This window comes from Papaver somniferum, chromosome 7, assembly GCF_003573695.1.
Source record: "Papaver somniferum cultivar HN1 chromosome 7, ASM357369v1, whole genome shotgun sequence".
NCBI lineage: Eukaryota > Viridiplantae > Streptophyta > Magnoliopsida > Ranunculales > Papaveraceae > Papaver > Papaver somniferum.
This window is the reverse complement of record NC_039364.1, coordinates 232,205,009-232,231,161: the sequence shown is the minus strand read 5'-3', so window position 1 is coordinate 232,231,161 and position 26,153 is coordinate 232,205,009. Positions and strand designations below refer to the sequence as shown.

The 26,153-nt window shown below is 40.1% G+C and overlaps 1 long non-coding RNA gene across 1 annotated transcript; it reads right to left on the bottom strand.

Moving 5' to 3' along the window:
* Positions 1–21,490: 21,490 nt before the first annotated feature.
* LOC113293479 lies at positions 21,491–24,786 on the bottom strand. The gene is made up of 6 exons (XR_003332325.1): positions 24,582–24,786; positions 23,762–24,446; positions 23,572–23,664; positions 22,902–23,485; positions 22,687–22,819; positions 21,491–21,888 (listed from the first exon to the last, which is right to left on the bottom strand). It is a non-coding gene; the product is annotated as an uncharacterized LOC113293479 (long non-coding RNA).
* Between the last annotated feature and the right edge of the window lie 1,367 nt (positions 24,787–26,153).

The window sequence follows — 26,153 nt, the reverse complement described above, 5'->3', positions numbered from 1 at the left end:
GTAATCTCTAGAGGAACACCATCCATGATCTTAGCATCGACAAGGATATCTGGAGCATAATTATTCATGGTCTCGGCACCAACAACGGTCTCAGGAGCAACATCCTCATGACAAGGCTCCATCAACTAACCATTCTCTGAAGTATTGCTCGAGGAAACGGATTTCTCGAAGCACTAATGATTCATATCAAGGCGTGTAGACATGAAATATGCTCACATGAAAGTCTTTCTGAAGATTGCACGATGGGCGGGCACAACACCAAAGTCTTCTACAAGATGTTCTCATCACCTCTACAAATGAGATACAACATACTTCAGCAAATGGGTTTACAAAAACGTACCAACGAGTGAGGAATGAGACGATACTTCCTCAACAAAATATGTTCTTCTATGTCTCTTATACAACCTACCAAAAGGGCGCATCAACCGGACGTACGAGCTGAAAGATATGGCCTTTACCGTCAGATCTACGAAATCTGAAAATTTGTACGGGATTAAAAATTACAAATGTGCACGCTTCGTTGGATGACCTCTACAACTCCAAATTGAGTGATTCTTGTCTCATGGGATAACTCAGTCTCTTAGCTTCAAAAGTTGGTGTCAAGCATCAAATTCCGACATCGTATTAGGTTCCTACATCTTCCAGAGCGTACAATATGCAAGCAGCAATTCTTAGACGGTATTCATGACTTCCACAGTCGATCGGTGTCCACCAGGTCTTTCCACTAAGTACTTCATCAAGGTACCTCCAACTTTGACCATCTAGGTCTTTACATCAATTTTTCTACCTGGGTCCTCTACCCAAGTCTTGCCAAAAGAAGAGAAAACGAAGAGGAGCGATCTAACCAAAATACTGGGGACTGACGATCCACTGATCATGACGACCAGTTTCACAGTCCAAGGCTCGTGGCACCAGACTCTCATGTGCTAATCATTCATCATAAAATTAATGCTACCATCGGGACATGAAATCGTGGTCATTACATCATCCCCTCTCAAGAGCAACCTCAGCTATGGTCCCATGACCAGGGTTTCAGAAGCGATGTTTCTACGACAGACAGAAGCAAGATGGCGCTGCAAGCACCATGATCATGTATCAATCAAGGGGTCCTGATCTCAAACGAATAAACGACATTAAAATCCTTCACCAACCGTTAAAGACACAAGCGAATGGTCTAAGAACACAACATGAGTGTTTTACAGAAAGCTCGGCTGAGATGATTTTACACTGTCTTGTACAAACCGACGAGCTGGGAGCAATTGGTGAAGAATCGATGGATGGGTCATATACCATTATCTTCATATGAAGGTCCGCTACAACATATCTAAAATTCAAAACAATTGGAGAAAAGAGCAAAGAGTTGTGGCCAAAACATTGGACCACATGCCAGTTGAAAATTTTCTGAAGGTCTCCTGGAAGTTTACTGTTTCATCGATTTCACATCCTAAACATGCTCGGAACTCAAAAGGATTCTTTGAGAAAGTTTGGAAATTTCCTGTGAATGATGATACATGGGTCGACCGGGAAAAACCGACATCGGACGAAGATTCTACAACAATTTCAACGAAGACCTAACTTCTGAATTTTTTGATGACGAAATTCTTCATTCATCCAATCAGGAGCTACACCATCAACACAAAGCCGAACTTCATCTTCAGCCGATAGTCTCACTTGCTGAATTCGGCGGTGCTTATGCTAATGGGGGACGACTCTCGGATGATCGAGATACATACAATATGTCAGCTTCCAGTGTCTCCGAAAGGTTGATTTTCCTCAGTATGAGCATCCGCAGAAGTCTTCATCTTTGACTTGATATTTTTGGAGCGCTCCACGGAAGATCCCGAAGAGTGGATGTAACCAGAAGTCACCACTATCTGAGGCGCAAGGCATGGAGTCATGGATATACCAATAACAAACACGCAACAAAAATGGTAATCCTCAACTCTTACTTATTTACGGTTTCAAGAACCTAGTGATAATAACGTAAAAACCTCGAAAAACTTGCTCGCTTCTTCAAACTTGCCAAGACGAGCAAAATTCATTATTTAAAGTCAACACCTGACTTTGCGTGAAACTATGAATAATTCACCTAACCTTTCATGTGAACATTCACTGATTTTCTACATGTGTGCATACACTATAAAATCGCAAGACTCATACATACATTATTTCATCACGTATACAATTGCTTACTTTCAGCAATTGCTCAAAAATCATGACTTGATTTTCATAAAGCCGTAAACAACCCACGTAAATATTTACTATGTGAACACTCACTGATCTTCAAAAATTGTACAGACGTCCATTCCACAATTGTGAAAACTCACATATAGACATTATTTCACCATGTATAATTGTCTACTTTCAACAGTTGTTCAAAATCAAAACATTGATTTTACAAAATATATATATTCAACGTGAAACTCACGTAAATTTGAAAAATATATCTATATATTTTTGCTCCTCCTCGCACTAGCATCTGTCTTTGAAGCGAGAGTATATTTTCAAAGATTTCCGAAAGCTCGAAGATAAAAAATTTCATGAAGGCTCATAAACAAAATTTTATTACTAACAGACACACGTCTATCAAAAAAAAAAAAAAACTTTTCTCTCGTACGAGCATCCACCTTTGAAACGAGAGTTTATTCCATTTTGTGAAATCTCACATATTTAAAATATAAAATTCCGGTTTTCGTGAAAGCTCATAGACGAATTTTATATCATTAGACTCAAGTCTATTTGTTTTTTCCTTAAACTAACGAACGAACGAGCGTCTATTCATAAAACAAGGATTTGTTTTCATGGGCCCATCCAGCGAATCCTAAAATGATCAAGGTCCAGTCGTCCAAATCAGCGGTTCAACGCCAATCTATGCTCATCAGACGATGATGCTCTATCATGCCACTGGGATCTTCATACAAGTCATGGTATGCTCATACTATCGAAATCCGGTAACGTCTTAACTTACGACTAAGTTCAATTACTTATATTGTTTATGATCGAAAAATCACCATTCAATGCTGACTGAGGAACACGGCTTTCCTCACTAAGCAGGGGACTTAATGTAGATGGTGGATTTTCGACAAAAGATAAATTCGTAAACTCATAATTATACGAAGCTCTGATTCAGCAATCAGACGTGAGTATCGAGACACGGGTCTCTCATCGAATTCTCAACGGAGAGTACTTTCTCTCAGAGTACATGTAGATATGTAGTCTCACGACTGGAAAACGGCATATCTCATGAATACTGAATACTTTCAGTGATTATTTCTATATAACATCACGAGATGGACGGCTCCTAGACAGCTTACTCTGCTAGTATAGAGCGATAACGTCTTCAGGAACAAACAACGAGTTTACCATGATTATAAAAAGGAGATGACTTACCGACAAGCTCATATCGGGATAATTAATGCTCCTAGACGGCTTGCTCTGCTAGTATAGAGCCAAAAATTTAATTATTCCTAATTAAGATTAATTCTGCCATGACATTCACTACTGAATTCCCAGAATAATCTATTATTGCTCCTATTCCATGGTCGAATCCACCACTGGTCCCATGGAATGGAAATAAACAATTGTTCTGATTCTATGATCGAATCCACGGCTTGATCTCATGGAATAACAATAACTATATTATCTCATTACTCCGATTTCATGATCGAATCCACAATTGGTCTCATAAATGGTAATAGATAAATCTTAATTACTCCGATTCTATGGTCGAATCTACGATCCCATGGAATGGTAATGCTTACTTTATTATTCTGAACTCGTAGTCGAATCCTCAGCTGATCCTATGAATTAATAATAAACATCTTATTACTCAGTTTTGTGAATTATTCTCCACTGAATTCCACAATTAGTAATAAATAATCAACAACCGGGCGTCTGAGCTACCTCTAAGTAAGTCCCGATTCAAATGGTGAAAGTGTATTCAACGACTATACACTAACAGTCACCGCACGAACGAGTATTTCAAAATACAACGAAACGATGAACCTATGCAAAATAGGGAAGAAAATAATAAATAATTAAAAATATTGACCAAGGTGCTGGGAACACGGCCACATGACCGTGTCGTGGTCAGTCCTACGCCAGTTTTTATATTTTTAATACATTATTTTCCATGATTTGATGAAAATTCTCTCATTTGATCAAATCTCCTTCGTCTCAAGGAAACTCCTCGGTTTCATGGTATTGTCATAAATCCATAAAAAATAATATAAAATTAAGGAAAGGAGTGTGGGGCGTGACCATGGGCCAATCGGCCGTGCCTTGGTCCCAGCCGACCCCACACCTCACGGTTCCTCATTATTTTATTATTATTATTATTTCTCTAATTTCATGAAAAAACTCCTTGATTTCATGGTATTTTGCACAAATCACCAAATAATAATAAAATAAAATAAATTATGAAAACTTGTGGGACCGGTCCCTAGCCGGTCCCACACGCCCCTTTGATTTTTTTTTTATTTTCCTTGAATTCATCAAATTCCTTGATTTCATGGTATTTCTCTCAAATTAGGATAAATTCCCTCAAATCATGAAAAAATACCTAAAAAAAATATTAAAAATTATGAAAACTCGTGGGACCGGGCACTAGCCGGTCGGTCGCGCCTCCACGGTCCCACGCGCCCTTGTTTTTATTATTTTAATATTTGTTGCTTCCCTGAACTCATGAAAACTCCTTCAATTCATGGAAACTTCCTAAATTCATCAAATTTCTCAAAATTCATGAATTTTTCATAAAATCATCAAAATATTATAAAATTAAGGAAAAGGCACCACAGGACCGTGGACACGACCGGCCGTCCATGCCTTGGCCTCGGCGGTCCTATACCTCCATATTCCTTATTTTATAATTATTTTCCATCATCTCATGGTGTTTTCCTCAGTTTCGTCGAAACCCTAAGTTTGGCATATTTTCTCGAATGGATGCTCAATTGCACGCCAAAAAATATCAAAATTCTCAGGACTGAGACGCGGACGCCTTGGGGACACGAGCGCGCTATCTTGACCGACCAATATTGGCTCTTTGGCTTACAAAAGCCGGTCCCATCAAGTTTCACAGTTTTGACCTAATTTGCACAATTGCACGTATTAGGTCCAAGATTCTTCCAAATATTTTGGATTTTCATGAAGTGATCATCAGGCGGTCACTTGACTACCTAGGGCTGGTTTCATGACCCCATGGTCGGTCCTCACTCCGTCATAATTAATTAGGTTTTCTCACCTAAGGCTCAGACGAGCATTTTCGAATAAATGATTAAACCATCATTCTTTCACCAAAAAATCGTCAACTCTTCAGGAGTTCTTCGTATTTTGCTCACCTGAGCATATGGACACTACATGGTTGATCCATGGTCCCATGTAGTCGTTCCCTCCTTCGTCCCATGGTTAAACTTCTGACGAACCATGAATTGATCATCAATTGATCAAATTAGGGTTTCTGAATCCAAGGATCATCATTCCAGATTCCAACCTTAATAATTTTACGACGACCTCATGGTCATTAATTTTATTAATTATGCTTGGTTCAACGACCAATATTCTAATTAATATTTTTGGTACGCTGCCAGTAATCCATCAGATGAGCAACACATGCTCAGACGATCAAATATTCAACAATTCATCACATGAGCAACACTTGCTCAGATAATAAATATTTGCTAAAACCAAGGAATATTGGTTCAACAATCAATATTCAACGGTCCATCGAATGAGCAATACTTGCTCACTTCATCGTAAGAACTGTACCTCTGTCTCATGACATGTTCAATTCATGAGTTTCAGAACATCATGTTCAACTCAGCAACTACATGGACTCATCGTCCCATCAAACCACGAAGTCATCAATTGACTAACAAACCACGAGACGTCAATCGTGTCACTTTGGGGGGATATCACTTAGGGATTTGGTATGGCGGTCTGCGGCACGTGTGTTCAAACACACGATGAAATGTGAGCAAGTCGTGCAATCAGTTGAAGGAATTCACGAGGTAGTGGGTGGAAAATCGACCAAGTCTCCACACGTTGAGCAACTGGTTTCAAACACGATCTCCACTTCCCCACTCCTTGATTCCATCAACTGTCACACTTCATGGGGTCATGGTGTCTAAAATTCCAGCAATATAAATAAGTCTCTGAATCATGATTGAAGGATGAGCATCAACAATATCATCAATCTCACGTCTCATCGACAACACGAGATCATCAACTCATCAATTGAGCAACTAATCTCAATTGAGTAATTTCAATCATTCAGAGCTTATCATATTCAGAATTCACACACCCACAATCTTTGATTACCATTGATCCCACACATTTCCTAGCTTCCCTCCTACAGATCAACCCGTCCTCTCTTGTGACCGAATTTACTCTGGAACGGTCATTGTCTTGATTTAGGCCGGAGTACTATAGATTGATCTCTCGAATCTAAAGCACCCCCTTTGCAGCGGTGCATCTGTGTGAGGTTTAATATTTCGCTCGGTTCGAGGAGTCTCCTCCGTACGGTCGTCTCCTCAATTTCTTAAAAACCAGCAAATCGTTTTACCCCATCTAAAAACCTGTATTTGCCCTATCTACCATAGACATTGTGCACTTGCAGTTTGACATAGTCGTAGGACTGTTTATAGACCTACCAAGTTTTTGGCGCCGCTGCCGGGGACTCGGTAGAGGTGTAGCTGATCTAAGGTTTAGCTTTACTGATTCTTAGTTAGTCTTGTACATATTTGTTTCTGTTTTAGTTATAGTTTGTTTGCCATTAGTTTAATTTAGTTATTTCCATCATATGTGTATATACTTGTCTAGAATTTACGTTTCCTGTTATAGTATAACTTAGCTATAATTTTTTTTATTTTCAGTTTCATTGCATATCTCCATATTGGTTTAGCTCCAACTGCATCTCATGTTGTAGTTAATAGCATCTTAGCATTTGTAGTTGTAACTTAGTAATCATTTCAGCCTTGTAAATATTAGTTGTTCTGCATCTTTATTTTCGTATTTTAAATTCAGTTAGTTTACCTGCATCTAGGTTCTTAGTTGCATCTTTATTGCATACTCATGTAGTACCAGTCATTGTATTTCAGTCACTTGCCTGCATTCTTTCAGTCATTTTTGTTAGTTCATCAAGTTTTCATCACTGTCCTGCAGCACACCAGTTCTGCAAAGCTATTGTCCATGTTTGAGAATCCCATGTAATACCATGTCAGCATAACTTAGCTTTTGCTTATGAGGGTCTGTTATCTGTGTGCATAACTTTGTTAGTTCACTACTGCCGAAGAGTTGTCGTCACCTTGAATTCTAAATTGTGACTCTGACAAGCATCTTTATAAGCAGGTTCATAGCACTGTCACCATGCACTGTCAAGTTTGAAAACACCATACCAGTCCCCACACTTCATATTGCAGAATCTCTTTTCTGAATTTTTTCAGTATTAGTGACTTTGTATCCTTGCTTCATTTGTACCATTCTAGGATCTGAAACTGGTTTTTGAGTTAACCAGGTACCTTTGAAACTGAAGCAGCAAACCAAAAAGGAAAGGAGGAAACGGAGCCACAGAACCAGTTTGTTGGTTTTCTCCCTGTGTCGTGTTGGAAGTGCCTGCGAAACTGAAACACAAGCTTAGGAAGAGCAAAAAGTGGAGCAACAGAACGTGGTTTTCGTGCCTAAATTCGATTTATATCGGCGGTATCGTTCTCTAACCTTGCTGTGTTTGATGAATGTTTGTATGATATACCATGAATGCTTGCTGAACCAGTACTTCACATAGCCTTATACGACCCTGCAACATCTGATATTTTAGTCCATGACCCTGTGGTAGTTGAGTAAAGTCATTGCTTGCTGAAATCGTTATCACAACCCATCAATCTCTGCAGGAAATTGTAGTTTTGTGCATGTAAAGTTTGTTTGGTGTGTATAATCTAGATACTCATTTAATTAAATCCTCCTTTCCAGAATTATGCACTAAATCTTTCTTGGTCAGTATAACATTTTGGCCTACCTGAGCACTGTTTGACTGCGAGTCTCTCGATATCTGCATGATACTGTGTCTGTTTATGTGTATCTTTGATTCTGTAGCCATTCTTTAAAAGCATCATCTCGACCCTGAATCTGATTGTCACTCTAAATATGTCTGGATTTTGGTTTGCAACTGGGGATGAGCACAAATCCATTAGAGAACTTGCTTACGGGCATGCTTCACATTATGAGGCTCCCACAAACCATGTTGTCAATAGTTATAGGGATTGTTATGGACATTCTCCTAGTCCTGAGCCTCAATACTTAGACCCTAATGACCATTCACACATGTATCATTCACCATAGTGGGAAATTGAACAATTTCGCACTCCCCTGCCCCCTTGTATGCAATCTGTGGAGGAAAATCACAAACTCATTGAAAAAGACAACGCTAAATTTGAATTGGCATTTCATAATAAACCATATAGCATTGCTTCTGAATTTTCTTTCTGTACTAACCCCTATGCTCAACCATGTACTGAATACCCATATGCTATGAGGATACCTATTGTTGAAGACTCTCCTTCCATGGGACAAATTAATGCATACTTATATATGATTTTGCTTCATGTACAACAGGAGGGAATGGAGGAATTTCATGATGAGATGTTTGTTATTCCTAATGAGGTAAATATTAAAAATAATGTTTATAGTCTTACTCATGCAACTAATATTGAAACCAAACCTAATATAGAGGTAAACGAAGGGACTAGAAATACTATAATTTTGAATAAGGAAATGCATTTCTGTTATGATGATGATGATGATGTTATGTTAGAAGAACATGTTTATGCTGAAAATACTGTGGAACCTTTGGGTTCAGAGACATTAGGCTTCTCTGCCTCGACCTTCATGAATGATGTTTCTTCTAGTATTCCATATGCATATACATGTGATGTTGATGTTGATTTGGGTCTTGTGCAACTGTTTTATGAACGAAAGCATGACAGACAACTTGTGTCTGACTTAGTTAATGTTGAATCTTCTGTTGACACTAATGATCTTCTACATGAAAATATAATTGATGTGTCTGATTCTCTACTTAGGTCACAGTATGATGTCTCTTTTGATTTGCCTATGCATGAGAATAAAGTTTTGAATGATGCTGATGATACTGAATTGGGGTTTGTTAATTTTTTCAATGATTGTGAGCATGATGGAGCACTACTTGCTTTTGACTGGGGAAAAACTAGACTGCATAGTGATATTTTTGAGCCTACAAATGAATGTAATTTAAATGCATCTGATTATCTTCCTAGAATACAGTATGTTGCTCAATCTGATTTTCTTATGCATGACACATAGGCTTTGGATAATGATGATTCTGAAGTGGGATTTGATGATTTGTTCTATGAAAGTGAGCATGATTTACCTATTTCTGACTTAGGGAAAGTTTGTGATGGTGCTAATGATCATGTATATGAATATAACTTAGATGAGTCTAGCTCTCTTCCCATGTCACAAACTGGTAATCTTGCACCCAACCTAGATTTGTTTGTAAAGATATTGTTAAACCTACTTTTCTAAGAATACCTAATCTAGGGTTGGAACTGTGTGCTTCCCAAGTCCTCTTGGACTATTTTTCGGCTAAATATGATACATTTGAAGATCCACTGTTGGAGTTTACTCATGTCTCTCCATCCATCCATGACAAAGTTCACTTTGAACTAGATCTTGTGCATGATGCACCCCTGAAATTGTTAGATTTCATGCCCAAAAGTATCTGTTGAAAAATCTAGGTTTGGGGGTAACACATTTTGTTTTGCAGCCTCACTTACATTTCTGTCCTATTATAATTGTGTGAAGCTATTAAAATTTCTGCATTCCGTCTTTTGGGTTGATCCTCAACTCTTTAGGCTGTTGGTTTATGGTGAAATCTACTTGTATATAATCCAGTAGGTAATGTCATTTTTTCTATCTTGAGTCAGTTGAGTCTTATTTTATCTTGTATATATTGTGCTAATCCAATATGATCTCAGCTGAAAATGTTGGATTCTAGCCTTAAATAATGAAGCTGTAATCTTGCTTTTGCCGACATACCGGTAATCTCTTCCCTTTTCTTTACTCAGCATAGTTTCTCATGGTATGTTTCTGTTTAAATTCTTATCATCTTTTGAAACATTGAGGACAATGTTATATTTAGGTATGGGGGAGTGTTTTGCATATAGAGTTTTTAGTCTTTTGCATCTTACAAAAAAAAAAAAATCTTTTTAAATATTTCATAAAACCTCCAACTTCTAGAGATTTTAGAGTCACTAGCATGCTTCTAGCTATGTTTACATAGAGAGTCTGACAGAAATAACTGAACTTGGAAAAACTGGAAAACACAATCGGGTTTTTTAGTTGTTAGAGCGTTAAAGTTGGATTTAACCTTGTCGGTGGGAAAAATTTGGTGTTGCAAAGATATTTGGTAGTAGAGTTGTGATAACCCTTAGTGGAGACTACCTATTTTTACATCAAGCGAGGCACCGACCTTCAATTTTTCTGACTATCTAAAAAGTCCTTTTAGAGTGTGTGTCACCGTACGTAAATTCCGGGTAGGAATGGTGAGCTACCCAACTTCGCACCACTTTCAACACTATTTTTGATCTCTTGAGTGCTAATTTTGTCAATCACGAGGGTGACATCTAAAGATGAAAACTCCTTCTTGTAGTTTGATTTGCAGTTAGCACCATTCTCTCTCACTCGACAACATCAATAGATCCATAGAAACACATCATCATCAACAAGCAAAGCAATGTCAGATTCTATGAAGAAACTTGAAATAGTCCGAGGTTTACATGCAACAATTCAAGGAAAAGTAAAAAAGTTCCTATTCAAAATGAAGATACGGTACAAAGAGCAGAATTCTATACACATTTGAAGAGGTATTTTACAAGAGCAAAGAAAAGAAAATAAGATGAGAATTAATGAAGTTTATGAAATCAAGACAATACAGGTTGTGAAGACTTCAGTGATAAAGTCCTCCATCCATGGCTTTAGTAGTTTCATTATTTATTTTCAGTTTGTCACTATGTTTTATGTTTAACTCAATAAAAAAAAATCAAAAATAAATAAATAAGTACTATAGTTTGCTTTTAGTTTTGTTTAATAAGCACCATAGTAAAGAAGAAATTTAAGAGGAAAATTCAAGCAACAGGAAATTGAAGAGAAAAAACAGAAATTGTCAAGGTTCTAAGAAGTTCAGAAGTTCATCATCAACAGTTGAAGACCGAAGACCAAAGAGTGAAGACGTTTCTATGGATGTTGTGAAAGCGGTGTTGATTGCCGATCAGATGTGAAGGTAAGTGAGTAGTCCCATCCTTGATAATGGTTGATTTCTTTCTTAGAGATCATCAGAAAAGATTTTTCTTGTCCACAATTTTGTGGAGTCTCCAGAAATTATTTCGGAAGGTTTTCCTTCCCACCATTCAATGTGTGGATTTCTCTCTTTATTCCTGTCTGCACACATGAGAGACTAAAAAAGCGGTCTTTTTGAGTGAAATTATCATAAAACCTTATTGGTGAGGCAGAATTCGAGGCTTGTGGTCACTCTTGAACCCAAATTCTTTCATATGGTATGGTTATTTCTCGCTCAACTCTTAAGGATGAGAATGTGTTCTTTGGTAGTTCTAACTTCTTATTACTAGCATGCGGAAACTCTATGTCCTCATAGCTCCTTGGATGCTTGGGACTCTATTACGCTTTGAAGTTGGAGAAGGTTTTGCGGGTACACCTCTGGTAAACCCTCACGAGACTACAACTTGTCCACTAGGGACACCTAGGGGTTAAAAGGCTTAGTGCATACGCTAAATGCATTCGATAGACCAGCGATAGTGGTGTAGTTAGGATTTCTTAATTTCTGTTTCACTTGAGGACAAGTAAAATTCAGGTTTGGGGGTATTTGATGAGTGCCAAATATTGCATTTTTCTACATCCTTTTATTGGCATTTAACTCATCTTTTGTGATCTAACTCTCCATTTTATCCCATATTCTGTATTTTCATATTTTTCAAGAATAAATACTTTTACTAATTAATTTTGTGGTATTAGGTACCAAATAAAGCTTGGATGAATTGAGAATCCAAAAGAATAGAAGAATGGTGGCCAGCGACTACGGAAGAGAGACAGCGCAAAGTCCTCGTGAGAAAGCCTCGAAGCACGAATATCATGTGAAGAGCAGCCGCAATCCGCTTGCAACTCTCCCCGCAAGACGCTTGCAAAGCCTAAACCGAGACATGAGCTTCTTAGAGAACCCAAGAACCAAGATCCAAAACCCAAACCCGTTTCCTTGCCCAAGCCGTCAGATTTGTCAAAGCTGCTTCATCCGACAGCTCATCCTTCATGACATCAACATCTGATGTTCTCGCCCAATACTCGAGTCGCCTCTCTTCTTTTCCCTGTCGAACAGAAACCCAATCTTTTCCCCTTCATTCCTCATTACTCCGCCTGCAAAACCACCAGTACCACCTCCTTCATCTCAATTACTCCATCTCCCCGACCATTTCTGCTCTCAACTTCCATCATAAACACCAATTAAGCCTCTAACCTATGTCTCTATCTATCTTATCTCCTCCCTTATCAAGAATAGTAAACCTAAAAGATAAGATTGGGAAAGCTAGGGTTAGGGTCTATCTTCTACAGTTGAGGAACCTCAAGTAAATGGCTTGCAGAGAAGAGAAGAATTGAAGAGGGGGAAACGAATTCAAACACGGTTTGGTGAGTGGGTTGTTATTAATTATCAAATTGAATTCGAATTGGGTGAAAATTATGTATAAATAGAGAAGGCAGTGTGATGAAAAACTCATGCCCGGAGTAGCCGGTGCACCAAGCTGTAGTTTATGTTTGTTTTCAGTATTATCATCATGTTCTAATTTCATAACTAGGGTTTAGATGAAACCCTGACTCTCTGTTATGTTCTTCATGTTGTTTATGTTACTCTTGAATGTTTAAATTGTTCTAGGATAGATTTAATCTTAGTGCTCAATACTTTTCTCTCACAATGTACGTCAGGCATCCATTATAGTTAGAATAAAAACTGTGTTGATTGTGCTGGAACTCATGCTTGATAGACTATTGTTAATCCCTTGACTAGTTGTGCTTAATTAGCCAATTAGTGCTCCCGGATTAATACTTTGTGATTGAACTATCCATTGGTGAAACACCTTAGGTAAGTGGTAGACTTGACACTTCTCCCTTATCTGTTATAAGGACAAGAGTAGTATAATTAGTTGAATATATAATGTGAGTTAGTGGTGGATTTGACAATCCTAGTGCCTTCATTTTCAGTGTTAATATCTTTGTTATTGCTTCTTTATTTTACTGTTGTAATCTTCATTATCATCTTGTTGTATCGACACAACAAAACAACTCTTGTGTACTTTATATTTGAATCAGTATTGTAAAACTTCGAAATCGACTCTACACCCACCTTGTCTTTGAGGGATCGACCTGTATTTTCCCTGTCTACCATAGACGTTGTGCACTTGCAGTTTGATATAGTCGTAGACTGTTTATAGACCTACCAACCTACATGCACAACAGTATTGCTCGACCTAGGGTAAACAAGTTGTTCACCTTAGAAAGAAGGTTCAGGGAGCCTCTGAGGTCTCTGACAGACAGATGGAGAAAATCATGTACTGATATCGGGAAAGTACCGGTTGAACAACAAATATTCGGGTTTGAAAATTATCTCAGGAAATCTGACCCTATTTGGATATCTATGTTTACTGAGAATCCACAAACATTGAAAGAAATGCGGAAGATGCAAGAAAACTACATAGCTTTGGAATAAATACAAGAAGGAGCCAAGGATAAGGGAATACAAGAGGCAAGTGCAGCAGCAGAAGCAGCCCCCAAGAGGTTTCGAAGCGACCCAAGAAGAGATTGGGTCCACATCACAAGCCCTCGGGAAAGAAAGAGTGGGTTGAAAAGGGAAAGAATCCCCGACACGAACCAAGAGCGTACACTCCCTTAAATGCACCACTGGAGGAAATTTTCAAGGAAGTAGAAAAGAGAAACGATATCAGATACCCGAAGACTAGAGGAGTACAATTTGACGAGACAAAGAACCACCCTGAATTCTGTCATTACCATCAGTTCCGAGGACACTCCACTAATGACTGTCGGGAGGTAAAAGACATTGTTCAACATTTGATTCGTGACGGATACTTGAGGCAGTTTGTCAAGCATGTAGACCCAGCACCCGATGCGCCAGTACACCAAGTCAGAATCGATCGGGGAACCCAATTCGTGTGCAACACAATCTCACATTTCGCAACTCAGGGGTTATACTTAGGGGCGGGGATCACATCAATAATCCACAAGAGAGATCGGGCGGGGAAGGATATCTTTAGCGTGGCGAGAACCTTACCTATGGAAGCATGGATGATGCAACCCATCACATTCTCAGATAAAGATATCCTGATGAACGGTCAAGCACATGGTGAGCCACTGGTCATTACCCTACTGATTGAGGAATGGGGTGTGAAGAGGATACTAGTGGATAGCGGGAGCTTTGTTGAAGTCCTCTTATACGACACATCCAAGCGAATGGAACTATCCGATGATATTTTAATTCCCTCGACTTATAGAATTTACAGTTTTAATGGGACAGTAACAATACCAAAAGGAAAAGTCACACTCACGGTCTTGGATGGAGAAGGGTACCTAGATACGCTCACCACCTTCTACGTAGTCGATGTTGTGTCACCATATGAAGCGATCATTGGGAGACCTTGGATAGCAGGCATCAAAGGAGTAGCTTTAGCCTACCACCAAAGACTGAGGTTCCCCACCTATAGAGGTGTGGTATAAGTTTTAGGGTACCACAATCCTCAAGACAATGCATACAGGTGGATATTCAGCAAAACGAAGACAAGCGAGCACGATTGCGCCGAGAAAAAACCAAGGCTAAAAAGATCAAGGCCGGGCTAGAATTGGAGAAGGTGATTTCACAAGCAGTCATGTCCTACGAAGCCGGGGAGGACAAAATCTTATAGCAATCGAAGACCGCGACACCGATCAAAGAACCAAAGCCGAACTTCACAGCTCTAGAGTCCACTCGGGAGGTCAACCTCGAGACTGAAGAAGAACCGAAAATAGTAAAGACCAGGTCGTTGTTATCAGAAAAAGAATCGGGTTAGCTGATAGCCTTGTTGTGAGAACATATAGACGCTTTCACTTGGAAGATGCATGATATGGAAGGGATTGATCCAGAAGTATGTTGTCATCACTTGACAATAGACCCTGAGTTCAAGCCTGTTCGACAGAAGATGCGGAGGATTGCTCCCGAACTACAAGCGGCGGTGGAGGTAGAACTGAAGAAGCTACAGGTGTCGGGAATCATTCGCAAGGCACGATATCCATAGTGGATCTCATATATGGTAATAGTGCCGAAGAAGAACAGAGGAGTTAGGATCTGTATCGACTTCAGTGACCTGAACAAAGCTTGCCCAAAGGATAGCTCCCCCCCCCCCCCCCCCCCAAATATTGATCAGCTGGTGGAATCGATAGTGGGACATAAGGCGATAACATTAATGGACGGGTATTCAGGATATAACCAAATCCCTCTGGCTCCTGAGGACCAATAAAACACATCCTTCTTTACACCTAGGGGTCTGTACTGTTATACCAAGATGTCATTCGGCTTAAAGAACGCGGGTGCCACATACCAAAGACTGGTCGAGTACATGTTCAAGGACAAAATCCACAACACCATTGAGGTGTACGTGGATGACTTGTTGGTCAAAAATAGAACGACAACTAACCACATCAGTGACCTTCGGGATATTTTTCAAACCATGAAGAAATACAAAATGAGAGTTAACCCGGCCAAATGCACCTTTTGGGTGACATCGGGTAAATTTCTAGGATACATCATCACAGATAAGGGTATAGAGGCATACCCCGATAAAATCAGAGCCATTTTAGAGATGCCATCTCCGGTAAAAGTAAAATACGTGCAAAAATTAACCAAGGAGTCTGGCAGCATTGGGGCGATTCGTCTCACGGTCATCAGACAAGTGCAAGGACTTCTTTGGAACGTTAAGAAATATAGAAAAGTTCAAATGGAGCGAGGAGTGCGAGGAGGCCTTCTAACAGATCAAGCTATATCTCGCGATTTTACCTGTGTTACAAAGACCCGATCCAGATGAGGTGCTTACTCTGTACCTTGGATCCACAACCTGTGCCATTAGTGCAGTGTTGGTTAAGAAAGACGGAGCAGAATAAAAACCAATATACTTCATCAGTAAGACCATGAATCCAGCAGAGAAGAACTACACCAGAATTGAACAATTAATTCTCATGCTGGTATTTGCAACACAAAAATTACGAACATATTTTCAAACCCACAGGATCAGGGTGCTCACGAAATCCTCTATTTAATCGGTACTTTATAGCGCAGCGAGATCGGGACGAATATCCAAATGGAGTGCTCATATTAAGTAGTTTAACATCTTTTATGAAATGAGAACGGCCGTGAAAGTACATGCGGTAGCGAATTTCCTTGATGACTTTCCCCTTGGAGAGGAAGAAGAAGTGGAGGATATCTCAGGCATGGAAGAAGATAGGGACGATCCATCTGACCTTCTTGAGACTTGTATCCCGACACGATGAGAAGTATTCACTGATGAGTCATCAAACAAGGACGGTGCGGGAATAGGATTGGTCTTCACAACGTCGAAAGGAAAGAAAATAGTCTATTCTTTTAGGCTCAAGTTCAAAGCAACAAACAATATCACTGAGTATGAAGCGGTAATTAATACACGCTCTACGCCTCCTCGTGGAACTAGAGCTTCAATAGGTGAGACTAACCAGCGACTCACAACTGGTGGTTCGATAAATAAAAGGAGAATATGCTATTCACGACCCCGATACTTCAAAGATATTTGGGGTTAGCAAAATTCTACATTGATTAGATCCCCAACATCAAGTTCCGGCACATATGCAGAAAGGACAACCGATATGCGGATGCGGCAGCTTACATAGCCTCCACAACAACAGATCCAGGTGTAGAAGGCTTAAAATTTTTTTGGGGGGGGGGGGGTATTGATGGCATCTATACCCGAAAAAGGGTATGTGGAAGTACAAATGGTAGTTGCCACAACCAAAAGATACGAAGTAGGAGATTGGAGAAAACCAATCCACCAATATTTGGAGTCGGGTGAGTTACCAAAAGGGCGAGCCGAGGCTCACAAGATCAAAAGCAAGGCAGAGGGGTACGAGCTACGGGAGGGCATCCTATACAGGAGATCATACCTGGGACCATTGTTAAGATGTTTGAGCAAAGAAAAAGGACACTCAATCTTAGACGAACTGCTGTTAGAGCACTGCTCGGTCAAACTCACATGTGTTGCTATCTCAAGCATGTTTGTCAATGTTAGTGATCAAAACTATAAGTCTTGATTTCTAGCCTATTTATAGATGTCTCGGACTAGGACATAGATTGTGTAGTTGAGCTTAGACTTCACGGCGTTCATCATTTGAAGACGAAGAACTACCAAGGGGAGCTTGTGGAACTTCATCGACAAAATCTATGTGGAGACTTAAACTCATCTATCACTTGGAAAGTCTATTTCTACTCTATCTTCTATATTGAGACATAAGTCGTATTACGATATAGTTTTCTATATAGACATTTGAGATTTCGAGCTGAGTTTATCTCGCTTACATATTTCTCGAAATATGTGTTGGCAAGCTTTCACTTCGACCAAGTTCATCTTATATCATGTGAAAATTGTCGAGTAACATTTTACATGGTTTGTGTGATACAATCATTTGGTGTTGTCTTGGAATGTTTCATTATGATTATTTCAATAACTTAAAAATCGCTTTGATGCTAATAGTATGTGAAAACGACTATTGTCATCCTCTAAGAAAGTTTCAATGATTGAAATAAGAGTTTAAAACACTTAACCATTATTGGATATGTCATGTTGTGCACTCTTGCACATATGTAATCCATGTCCGGGAACCATAGTGTATACACAACTGTTTGCGTACCTGTTGGTTTGAGAAATCCGGGAACCTAAGTATGCACACCCGTTTGCGTATTGGCGTACAGGTTCATGTCCGAGAATTTCTATTGGGATTGAAAGTTCGTGTACCCGTTTGCGTACTGGCGAAACCCAATCTTAGTCCAGGTATTTCAAGTATGCGTACCCGTTTGCATACTTGAAGGTTAAAGTTCTAAAACCGGTTATGAACATGAACATAAACATTTATATAATAATTAAAGAATGCAATCTTTGCAAACCGTGGCTATAATGTTCATGATTGATTCGAGTGAATCAAATCGATTTTGCTTCAATTGTGTTCTTGTATAATTCTATGAGAATATAGCAATTGAACAACTCTTTAACTAGTTTCATTTGAGTCATTTGAACTAGTTCTGGTTAAGATGAATAAGGTTGATATGAGAGTAATCATATGGCTAACCTCGGTTAACTATTTGTGAACCAACATGGTGTACACGTTTGGGTACGGTTACACAAACCTAAATGAGGGTACATTTCATTTGTGTGTAACAAGCTAAGTTCGATCTAACAGTTGAAAGATATTAGCTTGGTTGAATCAGGTTTTTCACCTAACAGTGAATATTGAATGCTTTGTTACCAAGGTAACTTGGATTGCAAACCCTGATTTGAAAACTATATAAAGGAGAACTCTAGCAACTGGGAAACCTAATCCCGACACCTCATGTGTGTTACTAGTTGCATAAACTAGAGTCGATTCTCCTTTAACCTTAGGTTTATATCGAGACCCTGTAGGTTAACGACTTCAAAGACTTCATTGGGATTGTGAAGCCAGACCCAACTATTTTCTTTGTAGTTGCTTGTTCTGATCCTGCCCGATTCTATCGTATTGAGTTCAATTGAAATAATTGACTCGATATTAATTTCTCGGATAGGCAAGATAAAAGTAATCACAAACATGTTCGTCTCATCGTTTGTGATTCCAAAATATCTTGTTTCGCTAGTCGATTAAGATTATTGTGAGGTGATTGATAATACTAGGCTGTTCTTCGGGAATATAAGTCCAGTTTATCAATTAGTTCTTGTTGACCTTGATTTATCAAAAGACGGAACAAAAAATCTTGGGTATTTCTGTGGGGACAAATTTATTCAATCTATAGACTTTTCTGTGTGAGACAGATTTGTTTATCAAGTTTTTCGACTTTGGGTCGTAGCAACTCTTGGTTGTGGGTGGGATTAACTAAGGGAATCAAGTGCGTAGTATCCTGTTAGTATCAGAGACGTAAGGAACGCAACTGTACCTTGAATCAGTGTGAGATTAATTAGGGTTCAACTACAGTCCAGTCCGAAGTTAATTGGTAGTAGGTTAGAGTCTGTAGCGCGCTTAATACAGTGTGGTGTTCAAACTGGACTAGGTCCCAGGGTTTTTCTGCATTTTCGGTTTTCCTCGTTAACAAAATTCTGGTGTCTGTGTTATTTCTTTTCCACATTATATTTTGTTATATAATTAAAATATCACAGGTTGCGCGTTAAGTTCAATCAATTAGAATATCCGACTTTGGGTTGTTTATTTAAATTGATTGACACTTGAACATTGGTCTTTGGTACCGTTCAAGTTACTCCTCTTATATTCGACCGGGATCGCTGATTTCTATTTGCTGATTGCGGATTGAATTAAGAGTTAGAGATATTAAACTCTTTGATATACTTTACTCTAGATTGAGTCTGATTGTCTAGTTGATTCTCTAGAAAGTATATTGGAGTAAGTCCTCTCAGATTGCCAAATGAATTGTTGGGTGTGGTTGTTAGACCCCCGCATTTTCAACTGCATTATGGGGGTGCGGGAATTCATAGATCGGGTCGAAGTTTATCGTCCAGAGCCAAGACAATGGGATACTTTTGGCCTTATATGAATGAGGATACAAAACACATGGCATTAGTTTGTGACGAATACCAGAAGTTTGGGAATAAGATACATGCACCATCAGTTTCTCTAAACTCAGTAGTATGGCCGTTGCCTTTCGCCAAGTGGGGCATCGATATTATCAGACCACTATATGTCGGGTCAGGACAAAGAAAGTACTTAATAGTCGCGACAGATTATTTCACCAAATGGGTCGAAGCTACACCCTTGAGACATATTCGGGACAAGGACATATTCAGGTTCATCTTTGAGCATATTATTTATCGCTTCAGCATTCCATCAGCTATTGTTTCAGATAACGGGAAACAACTGCAAGGTAAGAATATCGATCTGTTGTTTAATACCTATAACATCAGAAAAATCAAAGCTACACCCATCTACGCACAAAGTAATGGGCAGTCCGAGATCGCTAACAAGACAATAAAGGATAATATAAAAAAGAAGTTGGATGGGGAATATGACGAATGGTGTGAAGAGTTATACAATGTATTATGGGCCTATCCAACTACCCGAAGGGACGCCACAGGTATTTCACCCTTCATGCTTACCTACGGGACTGATACAATTCTTCCAACCGAGGCGATGATACCTACCACGAGAACGGAAGCATGAAGACGAAATCTATCGTCAGATTTGATCTTGACCAAGCTTGATGATTTATAGGAAACCAGAGAAATGGCTCTGCAAAATATGGAAAATTATCAGAGGCGGTTACAACGAGAGTACAACAAAAGGGTCCACCCGAGAGAATTCTACCCGGGAAAATTGGTGATGAAGGAACTACCCAGCTATGAACGTGATAAGAAGGATGGAAAATTAGCGGCAAGATGCGGTGGACCATATACCATCGTGTCGAAAGTAGGAGAGGGAGCGTACAAGATACTAAAGCCTGATGGGACGCTGGAACCAAGGCCATGGAATGCACACCACTTGAAACTATACCACCCGTGAGAGGTGTATCGGCAGGTTTGATACTCTGTCATTCGAATCCTTCAAATATCCGTGAGAGATAGCAAGGATTATGACATATGTGACTAATGGTCATTCGAACTCGGGGCGACGGCAGTGTGCAAGTGCCGAGGTGACTTGCACTCTAATGGTCGTTTCGAACTTGGGGCGATGGCAATGTGTAAGTTCCGAGGTGACTTACACTCGACGGGCTATTCGAACTCGGGGCGATGGCAGTGTGCAAGTGCCGAGGTAGTCTAAGGGTTTTGGTGGTCGTAAGCCAGTAACCTGTTACCAAGGCATGAGTAGTTGGTAGCCGAGCATACAACATTGCTCTCATCGCAAGTGACTAGTTTCACTTGCCCGGGATAGTTGGTTGATAACTAACCGGGGTAATCGAGACATAGAATCTAGGAATGACCTAATACACTTCCATTGGGTCACAACATCAATGATGAGATACCTTAGTCGGGACATGGCATTGGGCCTGATGACCTTCCCTGTTGAGTGTGTTCGACATAATTTGAATTTCTACTAACTTATGAATGATTGATATGAAATACAGAAAATAGGAAGGCTACCGGTTATGAACTACCAAGCATGTTATGAATAGATGAAAGACATTGTCAAAGAGTAATAAACATTGAAATAAAAAAACTGGTTGGTAAGCAGCACCCCATGAAAAAAGTTATCTAAAAACTATAGGTGTTCAAGCGGGAGAGAATTACAGCCCGATATAGGGGACAAAATAGCGGTGCAACACTACAAAAGGCATAAGTTATTCATTCGGAGGAATCGATCCCGAGCCAGACTTCTTGGCCGCAACTTGAGCCCTTTTTTTCTCGATGAACTCCTTCACCCCTTCCTTGATCTTTGCGGCGAGCTCAGCTTCATACTTCTGCTTCGCTTCAGCAAGTTGACGAGTTAACTCCGCAGCAGCAGCATCGGTGGTGGTGATCTCTTCATTTAGTTGCACCTCACTGCTCTTCAGCTGAATGACCTCTTCCTCCAGGGATTTGACCTTTCCTTGCTCGGCTGCAGGAACATAGATAACCACAGAATTAGCACGTAAGTACACAGATACAAAAAAAGCAAGGAGATATATCGGGAAACAAAAGGCATGCACAAAGACCTGAGAGCACGAGAAAAACTAATTTTAAAGTCTCTTCGGATTTAGAAAGGCTGATTTCAAGAGCAGACATCTTTAATACCAACTCGTTATGCTGCTGCTCATTGAACTCATTAGTGGGGCAATATTGTTTATGTTTACCCCAAGCTGTCTTCTGCCGATCATGAGATGACTGGAGACCCGATAATTGGGCTCGAGTCCATTACAAATCCTGCGATATTTGGTCAAACCTGAGAAGCCTTTCTTCTAAACTCTGAACAGATCTCTCGGCATCATCCTTTAATTGAGACATGCGGTTACGATCGGCATGAAAATCCCTGTTCTGACGCCTCAAAGTACTACACTGACTTTCTAAGGAGTCATTCAACAATTTCCTATCGGCTGCAACCCTCTGCATCCGAGATAGTTCGGTTGGAGATTGTCCACTTTTTCGGGTACATACTCAAATCTCTGATAACGAAGTAGCTCGGCTTGGAGCCGCTCGATCTCTGTAGTCTGGCGGTATATCTTATCATCCTTGTTAAATATCTTCTGCTGAAGGGTGGCGACATGCACTTTTTCAATGTTCAACTTCTTGGACATAGTGCGGTACTCAGAAACGGAATCCCGATCTATACTAGATATCTCGGCTAAGAAGACAATACTAGACTCAGGATATTGGCACTACATTATCAATCAAAAATGGTAAGGTTTCACGAAAATACCTTGGGCATCGGCTAGCTACCACTCGAGCCCTCGGACGCGTTCCTTCTCCCCTTGGAGTTGAACCCGAAGATCAACCATATCTGCCAACTCCTTCTCACGAATAACAGCTTCAAGAAGCCTCTGGTTCGCGACCTAATGGGAGCAGTTTCAGTTAAGACAATAACAGAAAGAGACGTACCAAAGCTAGCTGCACACTCAAAGCAAAACAACTCACCATATCATTAAGGGAATCTCTCATAGAGGAACCATAAAGTGCACGACCTTCAGCATCTCGGCAGCAGAAAGAGAACTGAAACTAGGAGACGTAAGAGCACCCAAAGAATCACACACGGGACCCGAGAAAGTAAAGACATAACTCCCGATTGTTCCCTCCTGGAGAGGATTCTTGTTCACCAGCTCGTTTCGAGTGGAGGTATTATCCTCGGGGACGATAATCTCGGGTTCCTTCAATTCCTCACCTCCACCCGACAAATCGTTTTCATCCTCAGAACCAAAGAACTCATCGTCGTCATCATCATCAGACATCACCACACCTACATTGGTACCAGAAAGAACAACTCCTTTGCCAGTAAGGGAGGCTTTAGAGGACGGGGGCACATTCTTCTTATTCGGAGTGGTCTTCTCCCCTACAACTCCTTTACCACCAGATTGATCACCTACAACGGTAGACGAGACGTCATAATTCTTCTTATTCACCAACTTTTTAGGTAAAAATTGGGATAAAGGCAAGCGATCCTCAAGATCGTCACTATATTTCCCAGACGAGATCTCCACACCTTCCTCACCAGTCTTCGACTTCTAGAAAAGCAACTTCGTTAGATCCATTCAAGGCAACAAATAGGGGCAAGTACATGTACTGAGAACAAGAGAAGTGAATTTGTTACCTTCACTGGCTCCTCCTCAGTCCTGGTGCTAGAGCCTCTCTTTCGAGTGTTTGGAGCCTTCGATTGATTACCTTGAGCCTTAGGCTGATTACTCTGAGTTTGGGCCACAAAGGAACGAAATAATTTAAACCTTTTACCCGATATCGTTAAGATAATAAACCCGAGCCGAGAAAGAGGACAAAAACCTTACCTGATCAGCATTAACCACCCAAAGAGGATAGGGCTAGGGAGGAAATTCAGGAGGAGGAAACTTTCCACTCAAAATAGGACCACGGATAACAAGTGGAACCCGATCCCAGACAGAATCATTGGTATGTTGGGCATGCTTATTAGTATTGGTGCTACCCTCGGGATCTTCATCTAGCATTAATTTATCGAACCCGCCGGTAGGAACCTTGAGGCGATGCAGACTGGCAGCGAAACCAACCAAAGAGATGAAAGAAGAAGTCCCGCTCCGATAATTCCCAACAAGGATATCCGAAGTATATTTTCTCGCGTCAGAAGGATCATAGGTCGACCAAAAAGTCGGGGAACACTCGCCCTTTCCTCGCCTCTCCCATTCAGCCATAAGACGAAAGGTGTTCCCATTCCACTGAGCCAAGGCATGAGAAGGATGGAGCTGGGACAGAACCTCATAGGAAAAAAGACAGATCGGATCATACAAAGGGAATCATAACCCAAGCTCAAGTTGTCCTTTGGTGATGATGGTCGCCTTAGGAGAATTAACAAAACCATCAACCAACTCTCTTCTCAGTTGACCCTTCTGACCAGCCAACAGTTCCAAATCATATTCATGGAGGTTGTATTCATCCATCAGTTGATCAATAAATTGGGCATCAATAAAATTGGTGTACTTATAGGTCTTATTCTCAGTCCTACACGTAAAAAGAGAAGAATCATCAGAAAAGAGCGAATCAAGAGCACGACGATCATGATGGGAAGGGATATGAACGATAAACAACGCATCTAAAGGAACATTATCTTCATGAGAAAAAGTATAACTTACACACCTTTTTTCAGTCATGGATGGAGTTGAGGAAGCCATTAGAAAATAACCAGGGTTCGAAAAACGGAGACAGGAAAGGCGGTGAAGAACAACGGAGGACAAGGACGACAACAACAAAAAAAGCTAAGAAAAAAAGAGGAGGGAATAATGAAGAGTTGCAGAGGCGGAGAAGTAGAGAGTGTATATTCTTAAGAGAAGAGAATAAGTGAAGAAAGAAACCAAAGACTTATTACTGGCATGTATAGTCCAGACGGTTACAACTGGAAGAAAAGGTAACGGGTCATAAACGTCGAAGTAATGGGGGGGGGGGGAGCAAACCGGAAAACGCGGCATGACCAGAGTCGTGGGAGACGAGGCAGTTTCTTCCCCTCGTGTCGGGCACACGAGAGAAAGAAGGGGCATAAATGTAGGTGTAAATAAATGACAGATCTAGGTGGAGCAATCTCGATCCATGACACACTGAAGAAAGAACGATGCACAATACCGAATCACCCTCTATGACCCAAGCACAAAGAAAGAGATACCAACCAAGTGTTCATGGAGCAAGAACGTGTCAAGAAGATACTCAGATGTGATGGAAAGATACTTATCGGGAACCAGGATGACAAGTACACTGGCAAAGCACGTGAGCAGAATAGAAGAACTCAGTCAAATTGGGGGTCAGGAAATAAAAGTATCATCTCGGATCGGGATAGAAGGTGACGTCGGGTCAAGGAGTACCAGGGCACCAATATCGGGAAGATGCATATTGAGAATAACATTCACCGGGATCATATTAGGATCGGATAATAAATATCGGAAGGAACGTTACTCATCACCCGATAAGGCCATCAAGTAGGATGAGTTGTGCTTACATTGTAACTTCGTTGCATGAGCGTGTTAGCCAATAAATAGAGAACTTTGTCGAGAAAGAAGGCAAACAATCTATGATTGAGTGAGAACATATTGAGAGAGTATTGTAGAGAGAATTAGAGCTTGTATCCTTGTGTAAAGTAATAAGATCAATCTTTCACCCCCGTGGACGTAGATAATCATGCCGAAACACGTATATCTTGTGTTCTTATGAGTCTTTTACTTATCTATGTTTGCTTCGAGTTCATGTGGATTGTTGGATGTGGTTGTAAGATTTTCTACATCCAGACACATTGAAAATAAATATGAGAAAATGATTCTTACCAAATCTGTTTGATTATCTACCAATTGTGCACATCACCGAACAATGAATAGTAGTGGGTGAAATCCTAGTACTTCTAAGTTTTCAAAAAATTATTTGTCGCACCAATTTTTGTGCCCATGGGAGGCTAGTATTTCTAAGTTTTCTATGTTTGTCGCACCAACCATTCTAGTAGGAGGCTAGTATTTCTAAGCTTTCAAAAAACCATTTGTCGCACCAATTTTCGTGCCCATGGTGAATCCAAACTGAGGTGGTGCTGTGCACACCGTTAAAATAGGCTCAGATTAAGATGTGGTCGGGCCACATACATCTTGTATGTGGCCCCTCTTAATATTTTGACACATATTCATATTAAAAACCTGCCCCCTCTAAATCCACGTAACTGCTTTTCCTTTTTGAGAA